The following is a 24,546-nucleotide window of genomic DNA, read 5'->3' as shown; positions in this document are numbered from 1 at the left end:
GAGTCTGTTTTCTGTTAGGAATTTCCAAGATGCCAATTCTTTCTGGAAGAAATCCCGGAATCAGTTGAGGAAATGGCCTTATGTGTTGAAGTAAATATGTCTGTAAATAAAGCCTGAGCTTCAGTGGGAGTGGCCTGTGGTGCTGTGCATTCTGGGAGTTGGTGTCTTTCATCCACACGAGCCAAGAAGACACTTTCCATCTTTTCTGAGCCAAGAAGGCAGCAACTTCAAAATGTAATTCACACTTCTACTACATGACTCAATGTCAATACAGATTCATGTTGCAACGGGTGAAGTATCCCTTTAATGACTATGTTTTCCTGGCAGGTGTACCCCGCCATCCATTGTCTAATGGATGGCTGGATAAATTTCAAGTAAATAAAATTTTTTTTTTTACTTTCTGATTGTTCTATTATCCGCAACACCAAAAACTGAAAAGTGCTCTGCTGCTGTCTTCATCATTCTGTCAATTTAAAGATGACATGCTGTGTGATGTGTATGTGGTGTCTTCTGAAACAACAAGAGGAAAAACTTAATGGGGCTCAGATTTACTGCATCGACAGCCATATTGCTAATGGATATACCAAGTGTTAATATTACCTTAAGCAGACGGGGGAAGATGAAGTGGGGCTCAGATTTTCTGCATCTACAGCTATATTGCTAATTCATGTGTTGTCATGGGAAAAGGACACATAAAACATATTCAAATATAAAACTCAAAACATACCCTCCTCTAAATTAGTGTTATGCATGTTGTACCAGATACCAGAGCAAACCAGCATTGTTCATTAAAAACTCACAGAAATTGTGACCTCTTGACCTCTTCTTTGTGACCTTGTGAGTTTTGGACCTGATAACTGGCATGTCCTTATAACACCAGAAAGACGTAAAACACTGTACTGTAGTTTTCATACCTACCTGTTCATTTTCTAAACTACTAACTTATTTTTATTAATGTGAGTGACTAATAATGACATTGTCGACTAGAAAGGAATTGAGTAGCTAAAATGTCCAGAAAAGACAACATCCTTACTCTTAAGACAAGACTTGGCCAGGGAATATGAATATCCAATAGCTGTCACAAAAAGTTGAGTTTAAATCCAAAACAGTGATATAATCGGTTTACAAATGATACATTAGCTCAGGACTGTGCTATTAAATTCAATACTTCTGGTTCTGGGCTGCTTATTCACCTCACAACAGGAAGGTTCGTGGTTTGAAGTGCCAGTCTGTGTGGAGTTTCCATTTTCTCCACATGCGGTAGACACTTAAAATAAAATCTTTCTGTGACAGAATGTCAAAGGTATAATCGGATTAAATGTGAATGTGGATGGGGCGTAGCTGGCCTAAAGTTAGCAAAATACAGAAGCTATTGTCTTCCAAGAAGTGGCTCAGGTTCAAGCAGAGGTCGCCTTTACCGACTATTCGAGGTCTTTGACAGAATTTTTATAACAATGATCAATCAATCAATCAATCAATCAATCAATCAATCAATCAATCAATCAATCTTTATTTGTATAGTGTCAACTCATAACAAGTGTTATCTCGAGACACTTTACAAAAAAGCAGGTAAAAGACCTTACTCATTGTTATGTTACAAAAAGCAGGTAAAAGACCTTACTCATTGTTATGTTACAAAAAGCAGGTAAAAGACCTTACTTATTGTTATGTTACAAAAAGCAGGTAAAAGACCTTACTCATTGTTATGTTACAAAAAGCAGGTAAAAGACCTTACTCATTGTTATGTTACAAAAAGCAGGTAAAAGACCTTACTCATTGTTATGTTACAAAAAGCAGGTAAAAGACCTTACTCATTGTTATGTTACAAAAAGCAGGTAAAAGACCTTACTCATTATGTTACAAAAAGCAGGTAAAAGGCTTGGAAAGGGATAGGGGGAGAGATGGAATAAAATGCAGGAAGAGGGATAGGGAGCAAGGGGGTGGGGGGTGGATGATGGAAAAATCTGAAGGCTGTCTGTCATTAGAATCACTGGGTGTCCACCATGCCTTTCTAACTCTCACACAGCACTGTCAGTAACCACGTGTAAAGCACAGGTGCAGGTCTGCAGTAGACCTCCCAGTTCAGTTGGTGGAGAGTGTGCATAATTAATGAGTTATTGTTTTGTCCTGTAGGCTATCTGACCTCACGTGCATGACATCATTGTCTAGCTGCTGGCTAAAATTTTTAAGATTAAGATTTATTTATGTGCCTTTTTTGCCTTTAATGGAGAGACAGGACAGTGGATAGAATTGGAAATCAGGGAGAGAGAGAGAGTGGGGAATGACATGCGGGAAAGGAGCCACAGGCTGGATTCAAACCTGGGCCGCCCACTTGGAGGACCACAGCCTCCATACATGGGGCGGGCGCACCAACCACTGCACCACCACTCCATGTACTCCCCGTACATTAACATTTTTAAAATGAAACCATGAGAAGCTTCAGTTTTGATATATGAGCTAAAGGGGTGTACAGACAGTGGACCTTCTCTCTAGCTCTTTCTCTGAAGAGCTCGCCCAGGTATCGTCTATGTGTGGTATTTGCAGGAATCAGCTTTTTTTTTTTAATTGAAGCATGTTTAACTTATCCCAAGCTTGCCTAGAATAGCTCTCCTATTTGTTTCTCAGTGTGCTGTCAGTTCTTCATAATATCCGTATCTTGAAAGTTGCATTGTATCTTTAAATCTTACATCAGTCACATTGACTAATTTGTGGGTACTTTAAATATACTTGTAGACAAGGAACACCTTCTATTGCCTCCACTTAGTTTCAATAACGCCATTATGTTTTATTTGCAATAAGATTACATCTTTGGTATGATATCAACATCAGTTTCTTGACTAAAACATTTTGAAGTCAAAACTCTTTCTTTAATACTTGTTTGTCATGTTTTGCACTTCCCCCAATACCATATTTGACAGCATCCACATTGGGTTACTCGCACCTTGTTCTCCATTACATTTTTCAGTGCTTATAATAGTAGGCTGTGGACATTGTTGGGAATATCACTTCAGTGGGTGAAAATTTACTCAGTAAAAGAGAGGGAAAAGGTTGAAAGTATGGGAACGTTCCAATACATCCCAAATGATATTTGTAAAATGTTTCACCTGGATTTTGGTATTATGGACACAAAACATTAATAATGAATAACTTTCATTGTAATTTTTTTCCCCAGTTTCCTGTTAAAATTTTGCTCAAATTGTCATTTTCTGATCTTTCAAACCTTAAGTTTCCTCTCTCTCTCTCTCTTTCTCTTTACCTCAATGTGTCTCTTTTTCTTTACCCCTCATTCTCTGTCTTTCTCTGTGCTTCAGGATGCCTGTTAGTTGTTCCTGGTAGAGTGAAGCGGCTGCATTATCTGAATATATTATTGATGCACGCAGCACTTTGACTAACACGCACAACACATGCACACATTCACACAAACTTCAACTGCTCGCTCACATAATAAAAACATAGGCCTTCAACACAGTGTTATACAAAGACACACATACACAATCACAAGGAGCATGTGCCTCAATTTGTTTTTGAATGCCAGTGGATGCAATAGAGAAAGAGAGAGAAGCATCACACGTGCATGCTGTTTTCTGTGGCTAAGTTGTCTGTGGTGAGGAAAGATAAAGCAGTCTTTCTGTTTGAAATGCACATGAATTAAATTAGGCAAAGCCTCCACAGGCAACCACATGCTGAGCAAATAGGTTAGTGCTGTATGCTTGCTTAAGACCCTGAAGTACTTTATGAGGAGTTGAAACACTCTCAAGAGCTGCAGAAAACATTCAACCTTTGAAAAAGAGTTATCCAAAAATAGATGTTGAAAAAGCAGGAAAGTAAGACGTGGAAGAGTTTGAGGAGGAAAAATTATGAAAGAAAGAGTACTAAGAGGTTACGATTTGAGAGAAGGGAAAGGCAGAGGTAGGAGGGGAGGGACGAAAGAGTTCCCAGCATCTCTTTTCCCAGGGCTTTGTAAGGGCTTCATTAAATATGGATGGTGTTTGGAGCAGAGTGGGGGCAAGTGGGACTCCACAAACAGCGCAAGCAGCCCGGGCAGGCCCATCCTGCTGCGACGGAGCCCTGCTGTCTTTTTTGCCTCTTCTGTCTTACTGTCTTCTTCCTCAACTCGCTTCACTGTCGCCCCCCTTTTACTCACTCAACTGCCATTATCTGTCTCTGTCAATCAGCTGTACTGACCAAGTGCATATTCTTTTACCATACTAATATTTTTCCTCCTTTTTCCTCCATTCCTCATCTTCCTCATCAGTGCCTGCTCCTCTGCTTCTTTCAGACTCTGCACTCCTCTGTTCTCTCCCTCACTGTGATGATTGCCGAGTTGTTTGATGAGCACACGAGGATGAAAAGAAACGCTATCCTCCATTGTTCTCTCCCCTCTTCATAGCTGTTCCTTTCAGATGAAAATTAAGAGTGGTGCATGGAACTGTCATCGTCAGTACTATGTATTTATTTCATCTGTCTTGTCCATCAAAGTGTCTATTTTTGGCTATATGCCAGACTATTTTGACTCTGTGATACAGCCTCCAACGAGTCTTTATTCTGACATTGTGTTTCCCTCTAGGAGATGAACGCACGTCATGCTGCTCCTCTTCAGCAGAGCGATGGACGGAGAGAAAGCAGAGCGGGGCTGTAACTGGCGCCTTCATGGAGCCCTGATACGCAGGGCAGAGAGCAGGTGTGTGTAGTGTGTGTGTTTGTGTGTCAGTATTTCTTATTGGGTAAAAGCCAATGTTAAACAGATTGTGTTTGTGTTGGAAAACAAATGTAAAGATGACATCATTCTAGGATTAAAGAGAGTGGCATAAGGAGAGAGTGAGACATACAGACAGTAAGAGAGAAGGTGGTTGTGAAGCAGATACAGACAGTGTGTGTGGTGCTATGGTTTTAAACATGTCCGTGCCCCTAAACAAACCTGCAAGGTGTCAGGGAAGCTCAGTGTAATCTGGCTCAGAGAGAGTGACGCACAAAGTCCCTGTCACAGCCTGCAGACACACTCTGTAATCCCATTTGCCTCTTCTGTGTGCAAGCGTTTGCGAGCATTATGCAGAAGTTCAGTTAAACTTTTGTGCATGCTCAACTTCATCATAGACCCAAAATGAGATTGTAATGCACTACTTATTTGCCCCTGAGAAATGCAGTATAAAGGAAACTGATTTACTTCTTGTATGTACATTACATAATAATAATCATAATCAACAATAATGATAATCATCATCTGTGGCTCGGATGTGCAGGGACTGTCTGCAAATTGGTACACCGAAAAAGCTGCTGTGTAAAAGTGCTCTATATTCAGATATGAACTTTGTGTTTAAATAGCCAAAAATAAAAACTTAAAGTAAGAAATGGTCTATAATAAGAAAAACAATATTTGAAAAGCTATGAGCACATGAAGTAGTACAATGGAATATCTAGTGTCTGAATTTGGCTGCGGGTTTGCGGTAATCTATAACAAAATATTAAATTCCTACGAGCCTGATTCTCATAAAGCGTGAAATTCCTGCATGAATTTTGAATGATGTCGGCTTTACATACCCTCATAAGTCACAGAGCAAACATTTGCATGGTTGAGTTCTAGACAGACTGAAGAGAGAGAGAGACATTAGTCTGGATCACCTGTGCTCACACACATTGATAGGGTGACGGGACAAGCGTTGTGCTTTAAGATTAGGAGTTTCATATTTGTGTGGATAACACACAAACACATTCATCTTAAAAGGAGAGCAGACTAAAGTAGTTTGTGAACAAAACCCTAAAATAAATTGCAGAACAGGCCACAATTAAGAAATACATCATCTCAAATGACCCATTACATGTAAGATGATTGTTCCTCTTGTGACTTATTTGTTTTATGTCATTTGCATGGGTTAAGGGGTTAAATTAAGCCTGCAGCCTATGTGCGTAATGGCGCGGTGGTGGAGTTAGTCTCCAGATGTGCGTCTACATGGGAATCTGTGTATATGTGTGTAGCCTATGTGCGTAATGGCGCGGTGGTGGAGTTAGTCTCCAGATGTGCGTCTACATGGGAATATGTGTGTGTGTGTGTGTGTGTGTGTGTGTGTGTGTGTGTGTGTGTGTGTGTGTGTGTGTGTGTGTGTGTGTGTGTGTGTGTGTGTGTGTGTGTGTGTTAGTAAGAGGAGGAGAAAAGAGAGAGAGAAACGCATGCCTGAAGATGCCGGATCACAGTCTGAATCCCGCGCCACAACTCAGAGTAATTCCCTTCATTCACAGAAACAAACCAATTGCCGAATTCAAGTTAATACGGCTTACACTGGCCTTTCTGATCAGAAGAGTAATACCCGGTTATAACGCTGTTACACTAAACACATATAGGATGCAGCGGTCCGAAACGGGAACAACAAGAGTTTTAAACAGGTAAACTCAGGACGCGGCGGTCCAACAAAGAGAAAAATTACAGTTTCTGCATCAATCAAACAATTGTTAAAAACACTCTCTAAAGCTAATTCTGCCCAGACCTAATTAAGCCTCACTTGTGAATCGCTTTCAATCAATCAATTTTTATTTGTATAGCGTCAACTCATAACAAGTGTTATCGTGTTATCTACAAAAAGCAGGTAAAATACCTTACTCATTGTTATGTTACAAAAAGCAGGTAAAAGACCTTACTCATTGTTATGTTACAAAAAGCAGGTAAAAGACCTTACTTATTGCTATGTTACAAAGATCCGGCCTATCCATCATGAGCACTTTAGCAAAGCAGCAAAAGTTACAGTGGTAAGAAAAAACTGCCTTATTAAAAGGCAGAAATCTTCGGCCGGATCCCCGGCTCATGACGAAACAGTCTTCACAGGCCTAGACTGCGCCGGGGTTGGAAAGGGATAGGGGGAGAGATGAGATAAGATGCAGGAAGAGGGATAGGGGGCAAGGGTGTGGGGGGAGGCAAGCCGTCCATCAACAATCCGGTGGGGAGGGGGTTGTTCTGGCAGGCCGTCAACCAACGATCTTGAGGAGCCTAAGAGAGCTCAAGGAAAGCAGGTGGTTAGTGACTGAGATTTACAGATAGATACATGCAGTAATATGATGTACTGTATATGCACAGAGAGAGAGAGAGAGAGAGAGAGAGAGAGAGAGAGAGAGGAGCTCAAGGTGCCAGTTCTAGTTTAAGTCTATTCTTAAAAATACAGACTGTGTCTGCCTCCCGGACCCCGGCTGGAAGGCGATTCCAGAGGAGAGGAGCCCAATAACTGAAGGCTTTACCCCCCATAGTACACTTAGAGTCTATAGGTACCACTAGTAGGCCTGCATTCTGGGACCGTAATGTTCTCGAGGGACAGTATGGCACTAGTAGCTCCTTAAGATAAGATAGTGCCTGGCCATTTAGAGCTTTGTAAGTGAGAAGAAGGATCTTGAATTCTATTCTAGACTGTATAGGGAGCCAGTGCAGAGAAGCCAACACAGGAGTAATGTGGTCTCTTTTCCTAGTTCTAGTCAGTACACGAGCTGCAGCGTTCTGGACTAGTTGAAGAGTCTTTAGAGACTTACCAGAGCACCCTGACAAAAGAGAATTACAATAATCCAATCTGGAGGTAACAAATGCATGAACTAATTTTTCTGCATCATTTTGCGACAGGATATTCCTGATCTTGGATATATTACGAAGGTGAAAATAGGCTGTTCTTGAAATTTGCCTGATGTGAGAGCTAAAGGACATATCTTGATCAAACAGAACTCCTAGATTCCTAACAGTGGTGCTAGATGCCAGGCTGATGTCACTAAGGACAGTCAAATCACTAGAAAAAGTCTCTCTGAGGTTTTTAGGGCCCAGCACAATAACTTCAGTCTTGTCTGAATTAAGTAGCAAAAATTTCTGGTCATCCAGGTCCTAACGTCCTTAAGGCACGTTTCTAGCTTACATAACTGACTGGTGCCATCGGGCTTCATTGATACATAAAGCTGAGTATCATCTGCATAACAATGAAACTGTATGGAGTGTTTCCTCATAATATTTCCCAGAGGAAGCATATATAATGTAAAGAGAATTGGTCCAAGCACTGAACCCTGTGGCACTCCATGGCAAACTTTGGTGTGCATAGAGGACTTATCATTAACATGTACAAACTAAGCCTGCGATTGGTGAAGGAAAAAAGGAGTCGGGCGTTAAAACAGATCTTCTGTCCGTTCTGGTGCAGAGGCGTCTGATGGCGGCGAGGGTCCCTTACGGCAAGAGCGGCTTCGTTGGTTCTCCGTCGAGTGGCAAGATGTCCGTTGATGTCCTTTCGTTGCAGGACAGAATAAGACCGTTATCTTTCTGATAATCTGTTATAGTCTGACGCTCTCCGAGAAACTGAGATGCGTTCACTGGACAATCCGAGCTCGGAATTTAGAACACTGGATTACCTGCGCGCCAAAACTTAAAACAAAGGAAGATGGTTGCAGAAAACAGGAGGTGAGCTTGTGTCTCCGAACACTTGAAGTCAGTGCGTGGAAAGAGAAAGAGCAATGGAAGTCTTGGAGCTTTGTAGCCTGGCCTGCCTCATGGGGGGTCTACCTCAGGTCCCCTCCAATGAGGAGAGAGAGGTTCCTGTCCCCCCTTACTTCACGCGTAGGTGTGAAGTACTGCAGGGGATTCTGGGATTAAGAGTCCTTTTAGGCCTCTTTGTGATCTCAGTGAATAACTCAAATGAGGCTTCTCACAGAGGTGCAGGCCCAAGTCCATTGTTTGACTGTCCTAAACCTGCATGGTCCAACATATATATGTATATGTTAATTTGGTAGCGATGTATCATCTTGTGGATCCCCATTAGTTGTTAATGCAGTAACATTCTTCCTGGGGTTTATACAAAGAAAACAAGATAAATACAATTCAAAACCATTTTTAAGTGTGCAGTAAGGGGCTACAAACTGGTGTGTGCGCAAAGGCTGGAACATTGTAACAAGGCTTGAACACTTTTAATACACGCTTCAGATGGGGTCCTCTACTACTGCATTAACGTGCGTAGCCTCAAAAAAAGTAGAAGCTTTGATAGTCTGCGACCCTTTCTGCATTCCCATCCAGAGGCTTGTTAAAAACAGCTAGGATAAACTGTTGGACACCTGTTTTCTTTTGCCTAGCTCCTGTGATCGGCTCCTCTGGGTGATGCCGTCTTATATTCAATCAAATGTTTGACGTGTTTGACCGCACTGCAAACCTGGACTTTCCCCACACAACTGTTTGAAAGAAGCAAGCGGGTCTTGTAGCTGTGTTTAGTTGGGTCTAGGGCTGAACGATTTATTGTTTTCTGATCGAAATTGCGATTTCAGACAACGCGATCATGTAATCGCCAAAGCTGCGGTTTTTTGCAGTGCTCCTGACTGACCCAGGATCTGTGTCAACTATTTTACACATACATGCCGTCTCACTACCATCCTGCCAAGCTCACCAATCAGAAGCGGCATGCTGCTCGTGGACAGCTCACGCTAACCAATCAGTATAGCCTGCTCCCCCTGCGGAGTTTGGGGATTTAATCACCAAGAAAAACAACACGTCCGTCATTTGGGAGTATTTCGGGTTTGAGGCTGCAGACATGCACCAGAAACAGGTACTATGCAAAACCTGTTGCGCTAAAGTTGCAACATCCAGCGGAAACACAACCAATTTATACCAGCACTTGAAAAATCACCACAGGCATTTGCATGACGAGTGCATGATGAAAAAATCTGGTGAAAAGTCTAGCGAAAATGATACTCAGGCCCATAGTAGCAAACAGACTACAATTACAGCGTCTTTTGCCAGCGTAACTCCGTATGATAAGAGCAGCCGAAGACACCGGGAGATAACGACTGCCATAACACACTACATTGCCAAGGACATGGTGTCTGTTAACATGGTCACCAAAGACGGATTTAAAAACCTCCTCCGCACGCTGGACAGAAGATATGTGATTCCCTCCCGCACCTACTTTAACCAGGTCGCCATCCCACAGCGGTACGCGGAGTGTAAAGAAAAAGTGGTAACAGAGCTGAAAAATGTGGAGTATTATGCCACAACTACTGATATGTGGTCAAGCAGAACGACCGAGCCCTATCTTAGTTTGACTGTGCATTTCGTAAATGACAACTTTGAGTTGAAAAGTCGCTGCCTGCAGACAGCATACTTTCCCACTGACCACACCGGAGAGAATATTGCCCTGGGATTGAGAGAGAGTCTGTCAAGCTGGGGTCTGAAAGAAGAGGACCAGACGTGCATCACAACCGACAATGTAGCAAACGTCATCAAAGCTATGGAACTTAATCAATGGACTTCAATGTTTTGGACACAGGCTGCATCTTGCAGTTGGTAAGTGTAAGAGTGTGTGTTTGTGTGAGTTTGTTTATTAATTTACTCATTCATAAGGATTTAATATGATGATGTGTGCCTATTGTCTTCAGTATAGTTTTTCTCATAATGTTGTTTTTCTTTGAAGCCCACAATTACCTAGTTTGAATAAATAATATTATAATGATAACAGATTATTTATGATGAATACTGTGTTATGTGCTTTTGATCATTGATTTCCTTACTGTTGTCTGTAATATGGCTTTATTGGATTTACTTTGTTCTCTTGCTGGAAAATCTGCCTTGCAAAGTTTACCATTATTATCCTTACATTTTCAGCCTGTAATTCTCATTTAATGTTTATGTTCTTCTTTTTTTGTCCAGAAAATGCTGTTAAAGATGATGCAAGAGTTAAACGGGCAACAGGACTTTGCAGACAGATGATTGGTGTCTTCTCTCATTGCTGGAAAAAGAAGACAGCACCGAAAAAGGCACAGAGTGTCCGACAAGATGGGGCTCAAGGCAAAAAATGATTGGGAGGGTGTTGGAGCAGAGAAAGGCGTTGTCTCAGGTTCTGTCTGAAGACAAGAAGACACGTCACCTGGTCCCCACTTGGCAGGACACAGATGTCCTTGAATTGATAAACAATGCCCTTGGTCCTCTTCAGGAGTTTACAGATGCCCTGTCCGGTGAAGCCTATGTAAGCGTGTCATACCTGAAGCCAGTTCTCCATTTCCTGAGAACATCAACCCTGACCGAAAGTGATGAGGACACAGATCTTACCAAGGAAATCAAATCAAGAGCTCTTGGCTACATTGAAGATAAATACAGCGACCCAGCCACACAGGAGCTACTGGACATTACTTCTTTCCTTAATCCTAGATTCAAGACTGACTACATAAGTGTGGAGAATGTCCCAGACATCAAAGAAAGAGTTTAGATTGAAATGGAACAGGTGGCACGAAAGGTAACTTGTCCTGTTTCTTTGTGTAGTTTGGTAATACAAAATGCCACATCAATACAAGTGATATTTGTATTACATTGATTGGCATTTTTTTATATTTACATAGAATGCCCAATTGCTCTAAATCACATCAGACTGCTCTTTGACAGCTCTTATCTCTGTGTTTTGCAGGAAAAGAGGGCTCGTGTCAGCACCACAGGGAAGGGAAAGCGGTCATTGGGCAGCTTCTTCAAGAGCAAGGCTGTCCCTCCTCCTTCTTCCACTATGCAGTTGGAGGATGCCATTAAAGCTGAACTGGACAACTACCTGATGACTCCTACTATTGATGGAGAGGAAGATCCACTGGCCTGGTGGAGAGTGCACAATGTTAACTTTCCATGGCTGAGCAAACTGGCTCGTAAATTCCTATGCATACCAGCTACCAGTTCGCCATCAGAGAGATTGTTTAGTGCTAGTGGCAATGTTGTCACATGTCAGCGCTCATGTCTAAAACCATCAAAGGTTGACATGCTGGTTTTCTTGACAAAAAATCTGTGAAGAGTGATGTAGAGATGTCAGGGAAGCAAGTATTATTGTTGATTTAGTACTTTTGAGATTTTATTTGTTTGTTCTGCACTTCACCCTGACTTGTGGTGTCAGCCTTTTAAAAAATAAAAAATAAAAGATATTCGCAATTTTTGCTATAATGTTTAATGCTATATTGTTTACAGAATAGATGTGCAATATTTGGATGCTGCTCAGCTGAGCCATAAATGAATGACCCACCTATTTTAATGTCTGACATATTTTTCAGAAGGTAAGAGGTCATTTTATTTTAGTAAGAGTTTTGTTTTATTACCATTACTTTTCAGTTTCACTTACTGTAAAAAGATAGTCCAAGTCCAGGTTTCTTAATATAGGGTTAAATAAAGTACTGCTGCTATAGATGTTGACAAGCTAGCTCCCTTGAGCCATAAAAGACTGACCTTGACCTATACCTACTTGAGTGTAAGGCTGTTGGGCAAGATCATTTGGTAATTGTTGAATTTTGTTTTTCTTATCATTACTTATTTAACATTGTTTTTGGTTTTTTTGGAATTGTTTTGTATTTTATTTACCTTTTTTAACTTAACACAATTAAGGATTAACAATTAAGCACTACTTTAAATTAAGACAATCAAAGATGGCTCTTTTAGTTCTTCAGTTGTAATAACTGCCGTTGGTCAAGGACTTTATAGAATGTACATGCATGTTTCTTGTTAATAAATACATTTGAAATCAATTCTTAACTTTAGTTTTCATTCTTGCATTAGAGTAATGGCATTTAATATTTTAATGGTATGATGTAATTTTCTGTCATTTTTGTAAATGTTACTGTACATTGTGAATATGGCACTGAAGCTTGATTTGAAGAAAATCGTGAATCAAATCGAAATCGCAATATCTGCCAGAAAAATCACAATTAGATCTTTTCCTAAAATCGTTCAGCCTTAGTTGGGTCTACATCATCTTTGTTTGTTGCTTAAAAGTTAGCAAACAGTTAAGAGCAGAATACTGCCACCTGGATTGGGGTGTGAAAACTGCTATGTGTGATTGCCATTTATCTTCACTTAGAATTATTCATTGCGTGACTGCATGCACCTAATCATGACGCCTGTACCGTCACAGTTCGGGACGAATACAAAAACCTTCACAGGCCTTTTAAGAATTGTGGCATCCCTACAAGTTCAAAAGTAATTTTATAAATCTTTTCTCAAAACACTTAATAGGTATTATACCCTGTAGAAAAAGTATCTAGTTTTTTAATAGATAAGAATATATCTTAATATGACTCTGATTTGTTATAATGCATGCTGCTGATGTGACTTTAAACTTCACAGATCTCATAATGAAGTTTTTTAAATGTTGAGAATCGTAATATGATTAATGTGCTGTTACAGGGACAACATACACAGCTAATTTTTCTTCAATGATTTGCACATACAGGCTAGTATGCTTTCTGTTTTTTATGCAAGCACATATTTTGGTTAAAACAAGTGTCCTTATAAACACACTGAAGGAGAGCTTAATGTAAGTGAAGCTTAGTGTAAATGTTTTGTGTGTGACTCACACCAGTATTTCACCAGAACTCATTCATTTCAAATCTTTAGTGCACTTCCGGTAAATATGGCATGCAAATACACATTGTGAGAGAGAGTACAGTGGGAGAGGTGTCAAAAGGAAGGTTTGAATTTAGAAGTGATAGTTTAAGTGTGGGCTGCAGGGGATAAAGTGTAAGTGCTGCTGCAGCCCAATCAGTCAGCTTGTGAGTGTTTGTGAGTTTCTCTGCAGCAGTTGTTACCCTGCCCAAATCCATTCTCACAACAGCTCAATGCTTTAAGTGTTTCCTGCAGCACCTACAGGCGAGGCATGACACCTTACCTTAGACCATTCTCAATATGAACTATTGAAAAGTATTGGTAAAGGGAGAAGTTATTTGTAAAGGCAGTTTTATGGCAGTACAATGATTTACAAGGTGACGAGTGGGGATTGCTGCAAATTGTTCGAAAGAAAGAAAATAATTAAATGAAGTCCAAGGCAGGACTATATTGTGAAAAATAAGGTGTATTTTCTAATAACTTGATTTTCGATTGGACAATCTAATGTGTGTGCTAAGGTTAAATATTTAAAGGACACACCTTATCACTGTGCTACATGAATAGTCCAATATTTAAGAAGTAGCGTGTTGTCTATCCTTTAGATAAAGAAAATGCATGATATTGCTTGCATCAGATACCTTTGGATTGAACTTTAAGAGCAGATGAGGTTGTTTCTTCCTCTTATCCCCACAGCAGGGTTTGCAGATTGGTGCTGTGTTGTAACTGTGCCAGTAACAACATTCAGGTCACTAGGTAGTGCAAGTACCTGGAAGAACATGCTGTAGTTGTAGATGCTATATAAAAATGTGATGCCAGTGCTAAAATCTCTGCCTCTGCCTTTATCCAATTATCGATCTACTTAACCCCTCTGATTTGTTGATTGATGTCATATTTGTTTCTTGTCTGTCTTTGTTCTCTGTCTGAAACTTGTATCCTGCAGGAGGACTCTCTTGAAACAAAGATTTTCTATCTAGATCAGAATATTTTCCTGTTACAATAAAGGTTAAATAGTTGTTTACTCAAGTGCTTTCAAATCTGGGGGTTTTCAGATTTTGTCTTGCTTTAACATTAAAAAGAACATGATAATTCTACAATTCTACAATTCACTTAGCAGATGCTTAGTGCAACACAATTTGCAATAATATAAACACGCAAAGGCAAATGTTAAGACCAAAGGTAACATTTATTATGCTACATTTATTTATTATGAAACATCTCGTTCATGTTAATGGGGGTGTGGCTTTCATACATTAATCTAGTTTGCAAAACACGAGATTCGAGCTGCCAGGTATCCGTGATGTAGTGAGCGGTGAATGTGACGAAGGACTGGGTTGCTCTTCATATACGTGCATCGCAGGTAAGAGCTACCTTGGTGGCTTTAGTCAAAGCCTCTGCAACTTTTGTCTTAGTCTCTTCGTAAAGCTGTGGTACCGCTTTTTCAGAAAAAAACTTACGAGGTTGGTACAGCGCTGTCTTAATCATAAATCTAAATATTTCATTATCGACCACGCTGTCGGGGCGCAGGTCCTTTGAGATGAAACAGGCGATGGATTTCGTGATTGTTTTTGCCCTTGCAGAGTTTGCTGAAAGTTTGCTAAAGAAGTGCAGTGTGGGTTGCTCTGCTGTTGGTGTTGGTCCCCGTTTTTCCACTTTCAACTCTGGGTGATGGCGTATGATGTGAGAACGGGCATTCGTAGTGTTACCGAAGTATTTTACTTTCATTTTGCAAACCCTGCATATTGAATAAATCATGTCCAGCTCAGTCTTCCCCGGGAGGTTGTCAAATCTGAAGTGTGCCCAAACACCTGCCTTCAATGACGACAGGACTGGCTGAATTTATTGCTGCTCCATTCTGCGCTAGACTTAGCACTTAGCAGTGTTTAGCCTTGGTAGCTTGCTCTATGGAAGCTGCGTAGTGCTTTGATTTTTGGAAATTATGAATCGATTTAAAATCGCGGAGGATAAGAATCTCGATTTTTACATGAATTGATTTTTTTGTCCCAACTCTAGGGGTTACCATCTCAAACGAACCATACCAGGGTTCGTTTGGAAGCGAACCAAGACACCTCTTCGGCTGGGTCTCGGTTCGGCTGTTTGGTGCACACCCGAGTTCACCAGGGTTTTGTTTGTTTCAAGCGAACTAAACAAGGTAGGAGCAGTGTTGCCAACTCCTCAGTAAGGAAAGTACTATTGGCTGTCCTAAAAGTCGTTAGAAGTCGCTAAATGACGTCATCGCCTAATTTGGATAATTTGTCATTTGCCAAATATGAACTACAATTTTTTTTTCTGGTTTCATGACTTTAATGCTTAGACCTGCTTTACATAAATCAATTTTGTCCTGTATTGTTAAATGACGAGAATATCAAATTTAATCAAAAGACTGTGCGAGTCAAATGCAGTGTTTTATTTTTGTGTGAAAGTGAAGAAACATTTACATGTAGCTCTGTAAGCCAGGGCTCTGTAAGCCAGGGCTCTGTAAGCAGCGGCTTTGTTGCAGTCTGGACGCAGAGTGGTTTGGGTCTCCTCTCTGCTCTCTGACTGCAGCTGGGTTTGCTGCGCGAGGCTAGACCATAGACTGTAAAAATAATGGTCTAGTGAAGCTTTTATTTTTAGAGCTCCCCCTACTGACTGGCTGCAGTATAGGTCACAAACCCCGCCTCCTCAATGATAACAGACGGGATGTGGGTCAAACTGTAAAGCTAAAATACTCGTCACATAATTTTTTTCCAAACCTAAACTCTGCTGTGATTATTAGTTATTATCACTCTACATTGTGTTCAAGTGCTCATTTTTCTGTGAAGTTTGTTTTAAATAAGTTATTTGAGGTTGAAAAACGGGATTTTACGTCATATTTGACGATGATTGACAGCCGCCGATCTTGCGTAGCTCTCTTTGTGAATAACAAAAGTTACGTAGTGAAGGAAAGCCGAGATGCCATTGAATTTTTCCGTTCAGTTTTTTCGTCTTTTTTGAGCTGGCAAAATGAGTTGTTCTGCAGTAAACTGTTCTAACCGACCTGTGGGATCTAAGGGATCTTTGCAGTTTTTTCGGTAAGTAAAAAGTGTGATTTATGTGTCATTGTTTGGTTAAAGTCGTTATCTAGCTAGCTAACACATAAGCAGTCTAAGGTTAGCTGAAATGTTGTAAAGCTAGGTTACTTATCCGGCATGATTTATCTTTTTATTTTATTTTATTAAATGAGCAAACCTAATAACTGACATGCTATGTTTCTTGATATTGTTATGTCGTTATTGTGATTGAAATTGTATTTAAAACCAAGAATCGTTATAAAAATCCGCTCACAGATGCGGTTCATTGACTGTACAGTTATTTTACAGCAAAAATAAAAACATCTGGTAAAGTCTCAAAAAAGTATCGAGGGCAAAAACAAACTCACGTAATTGTAATCTGGCCTGCATCATTACTAATGTGTACATGTTTACAGTCTGAGTGATAAGTGGACTATACCGAGAGGAACAGGTTTTACTTTCACCGTGCAGGCTGAAATTCATAGGACTTTATACAAGGGTAGAATATTTCTCTATGTATCCAGATAAAACTAAAGGTAAGCTCTGATTTAATATAACTGTTACTGATTTAAGAGACGAACCGAAACGTGAACGTAAACATCAACAACCAGCGGCAGTGTAATGTAATATTAACCGAGCATCATGCTGCTTAAACTGATAAATATTCTGCATTGTCTTCCACACACACCAATTCAACAGTCACAAGTTGATCATATTGTAAATTTAATGACACTCATTGAGAAATTGTACTAAAAATTGACAAAACCTGACAAACATTGAGGTGATTGTGACTGTGTCTGTATTTAACACCTTTGAAAGGAAGGTGTTAATGCAGGAGACCAGTGTTACACATAACATGCTGCTGGTATTGTAGTTAGGAGGAGACAGAGGCACAATAAAAAAAGACATAAAGATTGCGAAAACTGAACATTCACAGCCTCTGTATTCAAAAGAATTTCAACATTGACATTTATGTCGTCCTATTTCCCTCTTTTCACCAACATTATATTTTTAAACTGGGGATTTCCTTTTTCTCAGGTTGCGCGTCTCTCTCCCCCAGCTCGCCCCCTCTGGTGCGCTCCTCTCCATAATGCGCTCGTCTCCTCCCTCTAAAGCTGCTGCTACTCTGTAGGACGCTTTGATTGAGGCACCTCACCAATAAAATACTATTTGATATTTTATAAGCAGTTTGCCACCACACTGTACTTTTACTCTCCAAAGGCATATGAGTATGTGCGTGACAACTTTAACAAAGCTTTACCACACAGTCACACCATCCACACAGCTGATCCAGGATTTACTGTAGCATCTTTTACAGCACTAAAAGGTCATGTACAGGCAAACAGAGAGAAGGGAAAAGAAACAATCTGTGCTCTCAAATAACAAAGCAGTCTCAAATCTTTTTGAGGAATTACAGCTATTTTTTGTTTTACTTTGCATACAGTACATCCTCTGATAAATAAAGTGAAGTACTTTGATTGCATTTCTGTGGTGTTCCTGTAGGTGACCATGATGCAGCCAGACTGAAGCAGCAGCTTGTGAAGGTGGACGCCATCATCTTGTCTTTGCAGTGTTGATTCTGAAGAGAACGCCTTCACATAGGACTCAAAGGTAAAATGATCTCTCATATGATTGGACCGTGTTATTGTAACTGCTATCGGCATCAAAGTAATTTTTCTCACAATTTTTATAATCCTTCTTAAAATGTAAGGAAGACTAGCAGAAGATTTTAACAGCCTCTATGGTTCTACAAGAAGTTCATGTTTAAATTGTTCTTTCTGTCTTCAAGGAAATCAATGCCCAAAGGAAACAGCAGTCCAGACTCTGATTCCAGCTCTGGTGAGGTTCAGCACACAAATTGGCTGTCTGATTATATGAGAATATTTAACATTAGTTTAATTTATCAGGCTGGCCCATGTGATGACAGTTTAAAATAATCTTCAATAGAAAGTGGCAGGAACACTTTTGTTTTAAAACATAAATTCATAAAGCTGATCATATTATTGAATTCATCATGTCTTATTATATATTTAGTTTTTCCTCTTTAATAGTTCTCCTGTCTTAAAAACAAACTTTAGAAGCTGAAGTTTAGCAGAACCTGAGGACAGATCTGATTTCAGGTCTGAGACATAAACATCACAGTAAAATTCATTATACTTTACATTTAACTCCATGATTGTTTTTCTTTATTACAGAAGATGCCCTCAGATTCAGATCCATCAGCAACCCCTGACAACATGGAGGACTCGTCCCCTGAGTGTTTCCTGTCCTCTCTCGATGGACTTCTTCTCTTCAGTTATTAACTCTTGAAAACAGCAGCACAAAATGCCAGACTGTTTGACAAGTCTGTGATTGATCAAATGGAAATAGAATCTCATGTGTATCTTGCTATGCTTATTGGCTTTAAATGTTTAATATTAAATAAGTTTGAAGGCCATTTATCTCAGACGAGACCAGCTGAGCTCGTCTGTTAGCTTTGCTGTTGTCTTAGCTGTAGTTGGTCAAGAAGAAATTAATGTCAGTTCAAGGCCTTTTCAAATGTGAGCTATAAACTTAACTGCTAAATTATTTTACTGTGACCAACACTTTATTGTACTCCAGTTAATCAGAGACAGTCATGTCAGATTTTTTAAAAGTTTATTTAAACATTTTATGAAAAGAAATCTTCAATAAACAACCCCTGGTTTCATTAACCATGTGGACAATAAGTAAGGGAGACCATCAGGTCAAACTGCTGGGACATAGGAGAAAGTATAAAAAATAATTTAACAAAGAAATCCAAACAAAAATCAAATAAACATTTATCTGGTGTATGACTCAGTGTGATTTTTATTTTAGAAGACTGTATTGTTAACAATAGCTTGTTTTGACAATCCTCTTTATGAAACTTAAAAACAATCACAGGATATAAACTTTTAACAGATGATTTTAACTTGCACTTCACCTCTGTGGAAGATGTCAGACCAGCTGCTTTTATCTCTTCTTTGCCTAAATAAAAATACAAAAAACGATTGATTTACTGTTCACTTAAATATATTAGAAAATCAGACATGAATCACATTGCAAACTATCAGTTTCTAACAGAATACAACATATCTCACCACCTGTAGTCTACGGCCTGTGGTGCTAACCTAGCTTAAATATATCTTAAATATAGAACGATTTCGTTAAAAACAGAGGACCCAGCAGCCCACGTATTTTCAATAATGATCAAAATAACTGGATTTTTTAAAACACTGTGTTTAAATATTAGACTTTGAATACGGTGGTTGGTTGTACTTACACATTTCTTCATCGTAGACCGGCAGAGCGCTTTCGGCGTAGCTGGGCTGCGTAAGTCATCAGGGCAGTACGCTAAGTGGGCGGGGCGTGTTACCAGGGCTCCTCCCCCCGGACCCTACTGCGCAGACTCTGGCTCCAAATGACGTCAAAATCGCAAAATAGAAGCGCCCCTAAGCGGCGTATTTTGGCTGCAAGAACGTTGAGTGGGAACAGCTACAGTGCGCGCCCACTGGGCTAGACTGACAACCTGAGTGCTTTTGGAACGGGGAGGGGCTCACGAGAGCACCCGCTGCTCGTTGACGACAGTAACTGCAGAGCAATACGTGCTTTCACGTCAGTTTCTAACACCAGAAAAAGTCGCTAGATTTGTCGGTAGTAGCTTTTGACAAAAAAAATCGCCAAGAGGATTTGGAAAGTCGCCAAGTTGTCAACACTGGGTATGAGGGAATACTCCCTTAAGTACACTTCATGATGACTTAAAGCCAAGCGTGTGTCGTATTACGACATGACGACGTATACATGCTCATGTCCAGTTGGGCCTGGGACAATGTGAGTACAGGCAAGTGGAGCCAATTGGCAACTGGGCCTAGTGTGAATGCACCCTTAGAAGATCACCGAAATGTGAGATTATTTGGTGGCCAGGTTAACATATAAAGTATATGCCTCAACTGTTGAGCAGATATCTTCCCTACTGCCTACAATATGACCCTGATGAAGGCCACAAGCCGAAACACGTTGGTCTATTTTGTTAATAAAGTTTATCTTCATACTACAAGTGCTGCTGGAGCTTTTTGACCTCTACTGCCTACAACACAAAGAGAAAAGGGTTCATTTCAGACATGTATTGTACTTGTGTCCTAGTTCGTGTCTCATTGAAGATTACAGGTGAAGAGTTTAAATGGATGTAATCAATGCATCTGTTTGGAACAGTTTGTAATGTGTGCAAAAGTGTGAAAAACATTCAACACCAGGTTTAGAAGATGGCACCGGTGAACAAATAAGCATGTTGCCAACAAGTTTTCATTGCATTTAAAGAGACACACACACCAAAACGGAGCGTTCTCAGAGAGCTGGTTTATACAGGCATAATGTATATCGTTGCTGAATGAACTTAAGATGTTTAAGTTATTTGAGTCTTATAGTTATCCTAAAAACCTTTATAAGCTTCCTTTTCAACCTCTTTCATGACTCATCAATCTGTCACACAAAAGGTATTCAAGAGGAGAGGATGCTTCAAGTCCCACATTATGAGAAAACATGTAACTACAATCAGTAATGAAAGCACCGAGGTGATTCATAAATAGTGTAGGATGAGATATGCAACGTGTTTTGTGATTGATATGAGGAGAGTACAGTATAATATTCCCAGAAGCCTCTAACATTACCCCTTTAGAAAAAAATCTGATCACATTTCCTGTCTTGGTCTCTTTTCTTAAAATGCTGTGATTGCAAAACTGGAATAGCCATTGCAGCCTCAACACTATTTATTCACTGAAGTGGATTGAATGATTCAACCACTGTGCTTGTACTTCACCAGTGTAGTAAATCAAATCCACTTGTTTGTGGGATTAAATAAAATAAACTGTGTGAAGGCGTTGTCCTAGCACTTGACATTTATATTGCACAAACACTGCATCTCTGTTTTTTCCATTTTAAAAAGACTCACTTTGGAAATCCAGGATTTTCAGAGACTGGGGGTTCTTATATTTGTACTGTGCTGGTGAGCTAGTTAAACCATTTCTAACCCTAACAAAGCTAGGTACACTGCTGCTGTGTGTCCCTGTAACCTGAGAAGGGTGATTCTGAAAGCGAAGCAAACAGGAAGAGCGAGCTATAGAAAGATCAAGTGAGGAGGGGCAGACAGGATGAAATGCAAGAGAGTGAAGTAGGAGAGGGGGATTCATAGACAGATGGATGGATAATGTGCTCATGAGTCAAGATCCCCCAGGAGACATTGCTGTGTGCATGTGTGACCAAGTTCATTGCTAAGCCATCATCCTCTCTTACCTTTATCACCCGTGTCTGTTTTCTATCGTACTTTCATTCAGTGCTCTTGTTTCATCGTGCTGTAACTGATAATTCAATGGAACCACTATGTATTTTTTTTTTTTATATACCTTACTTCTCCTCTCCTCCCTTCTCTGCTCTTCTTCCCTCACCACCCTCTTGTTTTCACTAATGGATGGTGCTAATGCTCATCATCAGCGACGTCCGTCTGGGGGTGATTCCTTCCTGCATGTGCTCACCGACAGACATAACGGGCCTGCTGAGATCATTCACTCATTCACTCCACCCATCTATGAATTCATTCGATTATCTGCCACCCATCTGTCCATTCAGTCATTCAGTTCTTTTGGACTCAGATATCCACTATTTCAAACAGCCATCAATTGATCATCCTCATTTCTATAAATGATTCATTCATTTCACTGCTAATGTGTTTTTTCAATCTGATATCCAGAGTAACCAAACGAAACGTAACAAGTAAGTGAGCATCTGTTACCCTGTCACAGTCTAGTTAGATTCAACCCTCGTAATGTAAAGGTAGTATTCAGTCACAGCTAATGATAAAGACTTTGTCTGACTTCCTCAGCCATCAGAGAGAGAGAGTGTGTGTGATCATTATGAGCGATGATCTTTGTATTTCCCAGTTGTTTAGACTAGCTACCCTTTGTTGGGTCTTTTATTTTATTTTTTATTTGTTTCCAAGAAGTTTTATTTTATATGTAGCCGACAGGATGGACAATGGACAGAGTATGAAACGGGGAAGAAAGGGTGGGGGGAACCTGAAATGTACGACTCTAGGCATAGACTGAATGTACTTACATTTCAAAACATACCCATAAACGGCAAGTGTTATATAAATACACTGCAAAAAATAATAATAAAAAAAAAAAAATTCTAATCTGGTAAACTATTGAAAACTGTTGTATCCTTTCTTAGAAACAAAAGTCTGTTTTCAGTTCTTCAAATGAGAGTAATCCTTTACATATGAAGTTTAATTGAATTTCTTTGGGTTTTTAGCTGTTGTCTCTCAACACAAGTCATCTGGATCACTCAGTTTAGGCTCTGAAATGTTAAAGTTAGATTTTTTTACATCCATCACCAGCATTTTCAAAAAAGTATCTATTACGTAAAAAAATATATTGTACAATTATTTGCTAATACCTCATGAATTAGTTGGTTGTTTTTGGTTGCACCAGCTTCCATTTTCAAGAATCTCGGCTAGACGAGGGCATTAGGGTCTATAGACTTTTTTTAACATCTGTAACCTGATATGGCATATTGTAAGGTTTCACAAAGGCCCATTAACTCACAGCTACTTGCCCATGAACTAGCCTGACTATACCTCACTGACACCAGAGGCTCAGGCTACCCATGTCCATTACACCCCCCCCCTCCCCCCATCCCACAACGGCAAGTCGATAAACATTTAAAACATCTATCTACCTCAAGTAAACACAACAGGGACCCATTTAGAGGAGGGACCTTTTTTTATTGATGATTAGGAATTAATGATAGTGATGTTTACTGAGGCTTGAACCCAACATACAATAAATTGGATCATAACTTGGGCTAAGAGCCTATTAGGCAGCATGATTCCACAAGTGACATCATTATTGGCCTCAGCCCACAGTTAATACCCAAAGGTCCCACTGTAAAGCCTGGTGTGCACATGTTTGTGTCCTGCGTCTGTGAAGCATTGCATTTGCAAGTTGTATTGACTACTGCTATAAAATTGATTCATGGCGCCTTAAGGGAGCAGGCAACCCCTGAAACCTGATTGGCCACTGCAGTTCCCACTCAGGAAGTCCTGTTACTGATACCTGAGATTTAGGCATTTTCTGACAATAAGTATGGTTCAGTGGTCTTGGTGTCAGAGTCAGAGAAATAACCTGTATACCTCACTGTGCATTGGATACAGATTATTTGGCATGATTCTTCTGGATGTACCATGTTACATTTGCAATGCTGCCACCACACTTGAAAAAAATTGTCTTTGCAGATATTGCAGGCCGTCATTTTGTTGGTCTAGCATGTATGAAAAGCAGCTGCTTTCAGCTCTTTCCAAGATGGCAGAATAGCTTCCTTTTTCATAAAAAAAATCCAGCAGATGCACTGCTGACACATGAAAAGGAATGAGAAAATAAAAATATTGGTAGCAGTGGAAACAAGTTTTCCTAAGTAGAAATAATGAAGGTTCCCTTCCCAATCTTGAAGATAGTGGAATATAGGAGGATATAGGAGCATGATAAGTAAAGGCTATGCCTGTCGTTAATGTTCAACACTGTAGCATACGTTTGTGAGCCTGATGTCCTGGTGGGATTATAGGGAACTAAAGGACAAAGGCAGTCCTTGAAATTTGTTTTCATATGATGGTAAAAAGACATTAACGCTGGTCAACATGGAAAGATTATGATCAAGACAATATTTTTTATTATGAATCAATATCAAAATGTATCATGATGTATCATTTGATGAAGCTGCGTGTTTGCATCAATTATTTAAGTGGGATAAATTGTGGGATTAAATAAAGGATCATTTTATGTACAATCCTGATCAAAAATACCTGCAATCATTCATACACACCTGGTAAGATGCCAGAATTTGAAATGTGTTCCTAAGCTTTTAACAGCCAAACACAATACCTCGGTCTGAGTAAAGTAGCACAAAACTGCTCATCATTAAGGTCTTTATGTAAAGGTGTCAAAGTTCTGAATATTTAAAACAAAGGAAAAGGACCCAACTGCAGAACTCAAAAAAGGTTTAATGAAACAAAATGTATTTTTGGTTATATTATGTTTATATTTAATGTAGACTTTTTGTACATTGAGAGCTCAGTTCACCAAAGAGAAATGCCTTGTGTGTGTAAGCATACATGGCCAATAAAGCTGA

General features: G+C 39.8%; 1 protein-coding gene across 1 annotated transcript in view; it reads left to right on the top strand.

Annotated features, from left to right (window-relative positions):
* The window catches only part of LOC109998323 (uncharacterized), a 54,492-nt gene that overhangs the window by 5,025 nt on the left and 24,921 nt on the right, over positions 1-24,546 (top strand). The window contains exon 2 of the mRNA XM_065961731.1: positions 4,568-4,681. The gene's annotated coding sequence lies outside the window, so the exon portion shown is untranslated. The remainder of the gene's footprint in view (positions 1-4,567; positions 4,682-24,546) is intronic.

The sequence above is a fragment of the Labrus bergylta genome, chromosome 1 (genome assembly GCF_963930695.1).
Source record: "Labrus bergylta chromosome 1, fLabBer1.1, whole genome shotgun sequence".
NCBI classification, from domain to species: Eukaryota; Metazoa; Chordata; class Actinopteri; order Labriformes; family Labridae; genus Labrus; species Labrus bergylta.
Note: the sequence above shows the minus strand (reverse complement) of the source record. Positions and strands in the feature narration are given on the sequence as shown.